We start from the raw sequence: 6,000 nt of genomic DNA on the forward strand, positions 1-6,000 counted from the left end.
CTAACAGTTCCAAGGCCTTTACTAATTCAGTGTAGCAGGCTTCTGGATTTGCTTGGAGTGTGAAGCCCGGGGAAATTATGTCTAAACCCTTCAATCCATAGAGGACAATGCTTAATAAATAATGTTCTTGTTTACCTCTGACTGTCCACCACTTGCTATTGGTCACCTTTTGACCCAGTCTGGTTTTAATCCATTTCAATTCATCTCAAGGACATTTTTAGGGAATATCTTTGGTGGGGGGATGGGAGGGAAGGAATGAATGAAGGAAGGGAAAGAACCACTTGTTTGTGTTTGAAGAGCTAGATTTATTCTTGTCTTTACAGCTACGAGATGTCTTGATCTTTTTAAAACCCTGCCCTTGGCTAAAAGGCCCTGTCTCTAATCTGATATTTAAAGTAACATTCTTCTCCTCCTCCCAGGGCCACTCTGTGACTTGTACTGGTCCTATGAGTGGAAAGGAGAGGGATGTGCACTTTGATTACCCACACAGCTCCACCTCACATGTACTAACAGGCCCCGTTTGATCTGAGCACAAATCTGCTATAAGAGAAACATTAAAAACTTAACGTCATCTTAAATTTTTACATCTGTAGTTACAAGCCAAATGGTTAAGAATAAGCACAGAGGCTTGTAGTTATAATGGCATACATCACAGTCATTCACTGAGCAATTAAGAGTGAAGCAGTGATACACTAGGTACTAACAAGTATCAAATCTGACATGGCGCCAATGTTTAATGAAAACAAGTTCCACTATCTCCACAGATGTAAGAGCAGTGAGACTGGTTTATGGGGTCTATGTTTAAGACCAGCAGTGGATGAGGTTTGGACGATTGAGTGGACCAGAGATGAGTGTAAAGTCAGACACATGTAGAAAATGTTTTTAAAAAATGTTTGTTTTGCCCACTACTTGGGGTTTCTTGGGGAAAATATTCTCTCTAAAGTTGTGTATTTATTGGTTTATTAACTTGTTCTGTCCATTGCTCTCTATTTCATATATTTAACCCTTAAGTCCAACTACACAATTAAATAACTTTTCATTCTCAGAATGGCAGCTTTTCCCCAGTCATATCTCAAACAGAAATGCCTCTGAGCACTGCTCCAAAATTAGCTTGGGGCTGAAATCCAACTTCAGCCATCCACCACCAGCTGAGGCAGAACTGGCCCAGGACCAGTGCCTGAAGGGCCTCTTTTAAAGTACTCTCCTCTCCCCATTCCAACCTAACCACCCATCGCACAACACACTTCACCCTCAATCTAATCCTGCCCAGTGCTCCACTTTGCCCCCTAACGCCCCATTAATAACTTAGCCCCTATCATAAACTCACGAAATCAAACTGTGCCCACTGACTGCTGTGCCAGGCAGCAATCTCATTCTGCCAGACTGCCCACCCAAAACACACTGCTGCACATCAGCATTTCAATCCGCTCGTAACCGTATCGTTGTGTTGCAGATAGAGGCGGTAGATCTTCATTCATCAACCCTAATCTATCTGCTCCTTGTTCTCAATCAGAGGGGCTCCTCTGTGGGCCACAGTTATAGTGGCTTAACCTGCATGCCTCAGTCATGTGCCGCGTAAGGTGCCTCCGCATTATTCACACTATTTGGGGACACTAATCATAGTCAAGAGAGAATAACCAAACGAAACAGATGACCGCAAATAATGTGGCTTAATAGTACCCACTGTGCACACACTGGTTGACTCAACGTTGCTTCCACGTTATTTCAGTGAAATTACGATGAACCAACGTGGAATAGACGTCTGTACCCAGTGGGTATAGCCTAATAACTTTTTCTCGGAACTATTGGCCTATTGAATAGGAAATATTTAATAAGCCACACATTCGGCTACTCAGCAGAACTGTGAAATACGAGCCATAACAATACAATGATTTTAATTATAGGCAATTATTTATTTATTTTAAATTAGGCTACTGTCCTGTGCATTTATCAATTGTTATCAATGCCATTTGCCAAAGACACGACACCAATGTCAGAAACAGGCAATTTAACGAGACGCGCATATGTCTTCTTATGAATTAAGTATGAAGTACACGAATCACTTGACTTTCCTGTTTCATTCGTACGCACTCTCACCAAATTAAATGTATCGTCTCGCCACAATTCATGGTAATGTAGGCTATCCGCTTGTTTCTTTCCATAAACATGGTTGATATTCCGTCCTATCAACTCTGAAACGCGGTCCTTATTAAAGCAATAGCCTTAACATGTATCAGTTTACTGTGCGTGCACGCACAGACGAACGAGCGCACAAACCCACACATACAGACACCACCGCATTCATTTCGTTAACGACAACCGCAAATTAAATATATTGGAACAGCGAAAACTATTCAGCAGATAAAGAGTAGGCTTGTCATACCCCAACGCCGCCTTATGAAAGCTGAGAATCCAAAGTCAAACCACGGGATTTGTTTAACATGCGACACACGAATAACGTCCTTTATACTCTGATACCATTTAATGAATCTTACCTTTCCTTTTAATATATTCCTTAAACTGCAGAGGCGTAGCCTATAGTCAACGTCTTCTCTCCCCTCTCCCTCTCTCACTATCGTCCTTTCTCTCGCTCTCCAACCCGCCCTCTCTCTCTCTCTCAAATTTATTCACCCTTTTTCGGCGCTTGTACCACAGTGCCGTGTTTTCCCGACCTAAGAAAGCAGAGCCCGTTCATTTTACATGGCCAGATGGAAAAATACAACCACCGAAAGTGGGTGATTGAAAAATCACGACGAAACATAGGCCTAGTAAACTATTTCGTGTAAATACGAATCGTTGAGGATAAATATAGATATCTAATAGAAACATGTCCGTTTCTCCAGGCATGCGTAGGCCACTAATAAACACGCGCGCACGGCTGGAAGGGATGAGAATTTACAACAAACGACAACAGAAAATGAACCTTCTCCCATTGATTTAGACCAGTCTGGTTGAATAGGATTATTTTCCCTTGTCTCGGAGTCAGGACAGGCAGGACGATTAATAACTTAAATAACTGTATTAAATATGTAGGCTAGTCTTTCTTATTATATATATATATATATATATATATATTATATATATATATTTCTTATACAATTAAGTACTGCACCTCTCTTGTGTAGATGCACCTTGACATTCCCTGTATCCAACGCGTAGGTGTTTACTATTGTCCCTATTGCGCTTTGGTGGTGCACATCCCACTCCTCTCATTGCGATGTAACGAGGACGCAATGACTTTTGCTATATAGATTCATACACCAGCAGCGTCCTAAACACGTTGCTATTGTACTAAATAGTTTAGTTTCTCAAAGTTGGGGCAACAATATCAATCACTATAATTAAATTAATGCCAAAGTTGTTGCGCAAATGAATGTCACACACTCCAAGACGCAACAAATTGAGTATTTGAAAAGGTGGCCATATTACCCAAGCTTTATGGTGCAGGTGTGTGAAGGTGAACACACATTTGTCACATGTCACAAATAGCAGATCATGCCAGACACATATTCTCACTGCTTCACTGGGTTTAATGGACGACCGGTTCCGATGTGGCAGGGCCTGCAAACTATTACAGACTACAAAGGGAAGCACAACCAAGAGCTGCCCAGTGACAGAGCCTACCAGACAAGCTAAATAACTTCTATGCTTGCTTCCAGGCAAGTAACACTGTAAATCAGAGCATAAGAGAATCAGCAGTTCCTGAGGACTGTGTGATCATGCTCTCCACCGCTGATTTACAGGGTGGCAGGGTTAGAGCGTTGGACTAGTAACCGGAAGATTTCAAGTTCAAATCCCCGAGCTGTTGTTCTGCCCCTGAACAGGCCTTCATTGAAAATAAGAATTTGTTCTTAACTGACTTGCCTTGTTAAATAAAGGTACTCCGAGCATGAGCTGACCAACTGACATAACCTGCCTAAATGACTACCAACCTGCAGCACTCACGTCTGTAGCCATGAAATGCTTTGAAAGGCTGGACATAGCTCAACACCTCCCTTAAACCCTAGACCCACTCCAATTTGCATACCGCACCAACAAATCCACAGATGATGAAATTGTTTTCCACACTGATCCAGTTTAGTTCCAGGGACCTTAGCTTAACTGCACTATGATGTTTTGTCTATAACCTGTAGTTGTTAATCTACAGGTTATACTCAGGGTTTGAAGTTGAGTAGGTAGAGATAGAGAGAGAGGGGGGGAGAGAGAGAGAGAGAGAGGGAGGGGGGAGAGAGATAGAGTGAAAGGGATATACATAGAGAGAGAGCATATGAGTGTGTGTGTGAGAGAGAGAGAAAGTGAGGGGGATAGAGAAAAAGAGTGTTTGGGTGTATGTGTGTGTGAGAGAGAGGAGGGGATAGAGAGATTGGGAGAGAGAGAACGAGTGTGTGTGAGAGAGAGACGGATAGAGAGAGTGCTTTTATTAGGGAACGTTCTCTGCTGTTTGGCTCTTTCACACCTGGACAAAACATCATAGTGCAGTTAAGCTAAGGTCCCTGGAACTAAACTCCTCCCTCTGCAACTGGATCTTGGACTTCCTGACGGGCCACCCGCAGGTGGTAAGGGTAGGTTACAACACATCCGCCACGCTGATCCTCAACACGGGGGCCCCTCAGGGGTCCGTGCTCAGTCCCCTCCTGTACTCCCTGTTCACTCATGACTGCACGGCCAGGCACAACTCCAACACCATCATTAAGTTTGCTGATGACACAACAGTGGTAGGCCTAATCACAGACAACAATGAGACAGCCTATAGGGAGGAGGTCAGAGACCTGACTGTGTGGTGCAAGGACAACAACCTCTGCATCAAAGACAAAGGAGATGATTGTGGACTACAGGAAAAGGAGAACCGAGCAGTCCCCCATTCTCATCAACGGGGCTGTAGTGGAGCAGGTTGAGAGCTTCAAGTTCCTTGGCGTCCACATCACCAACAAACTAACATGGTCCAAGCACACCAAGACAGCCGTGAAGAGGGCACAACAAAACCTATCCCCCTCAGGAGACTGAAAAGATTTGGCATGGGTCCTCCGATCCTCAAAAGGTTTTACACCTGCACCATCAAGAGCATCCTGATGGGTTGCCTGGTATGGCAACTGCTTCGGCTCCGACCGCAAGGTACTACAGTGGGTAGTGCGTACGGCCTAGTACATCACCGGGGCCAAGCTTCCTGCCATCCAGGACCTCTATACCAGGCGGTGTCAGAGGAAGACCATAAAAATTGTCAAAGACTCCAGCCACCCTAGTCATAGACTGTTCTCTCTGCTACCTCATGGCAAGCGGTACCGGAGCACCAAGTCTAGGTCCAAGAGGCTCCTAAATAGCTTCTACCCCCAAGCCATGAGACTCCTGAACAGCTAATCAAATGGCTACCCAGACTATTTGCATTGCCCTCCCCACTGGAATGCTGCTGCTACTGTCTGTTATATCTATGCATAGTCACTTTAATAACTCTACCTACATGTACAACATATTACCTCAATTACCTTGATACCAGTGAACCCACACATTGACTCTGTACCGGTGCCCCCTGTATATAGCCTCCACATTGACTCTGTACCGGTGCCCCCTGTATGTAGCCTCCACATTGACTCTGTACCGGTGCCCCCTGTATATAGCCTCCACATTGACTCTGTACCGGTACCCCCTGTATGTAGCCTCCACATTGACTCTGTACCGGTGCCCCCTGTATATAGCCTCCACATTGACTCTGTACCGGTGCCCCCCTGTATGTAGCCTCCACATTGACTCTGTACCAGTACCCCCTGTATATAGCCCTGCTATTGTTATTTACTGCTGCTCTTTAATCATTTGTTATTCTTATCTCTTACTTTCTTTTTGTATTTTCTTAAAACTGAATTGTTGGTTAAGTGCTTATAAGTAAGCATTTCACTGTAAGGTCTACTACACCTGTTGTATTGTGTGCATGTGACAAATACAATTTACTTTGATTTGATTTAGATCAAAAAGCATGTACTGTTGTGAACGGTGGAGGCTGCTAAGGGG

At 44.0% G+C, this 6,000-nt stretch overlaps 1 protein-coding gene across 1 annotated transcript in view; it reads right to left on the reverse strand.

Annotated features, from left to right (window-relative positions):
* LOC139421509 (leucine-rich repeat-containing protein 4B-like) overlaps nucleotides 1–2,611 on the reverse strand; it is a 62,784-nt gene extending 60,173 nt beyond the window's left edge. Inside the window, exon 1 of the mRNA XM_071172470.1 lies at nucleotides 2,496–2,611. The gene's annotated coding sequence lies outside the window, so the exon portion shown is untranslated. The remainder of the gene's footprint in view (nucleotides 1–2,495) is intronic.
* Nucleotides 2,612–6,000: the final 3,389 nt, after the last annotated feature.

The sequence above is a fragment of the Oncorhynchus clarkii genome, chromosome 12 (assembly GCF_045791955.1).
Source record: "Oncorhynchus clarkii lewisi isolate Uvic-CL-2024 chromosome 12, UVic_Ocla_1.0, whole genome shotgun sequence".
NCBI lineage: Eukaryota > Metazoa > Chordata > Actinopteri > Salmoniformes > Salmonidae > Oncorhynchus > Oncorhynchus clarkii.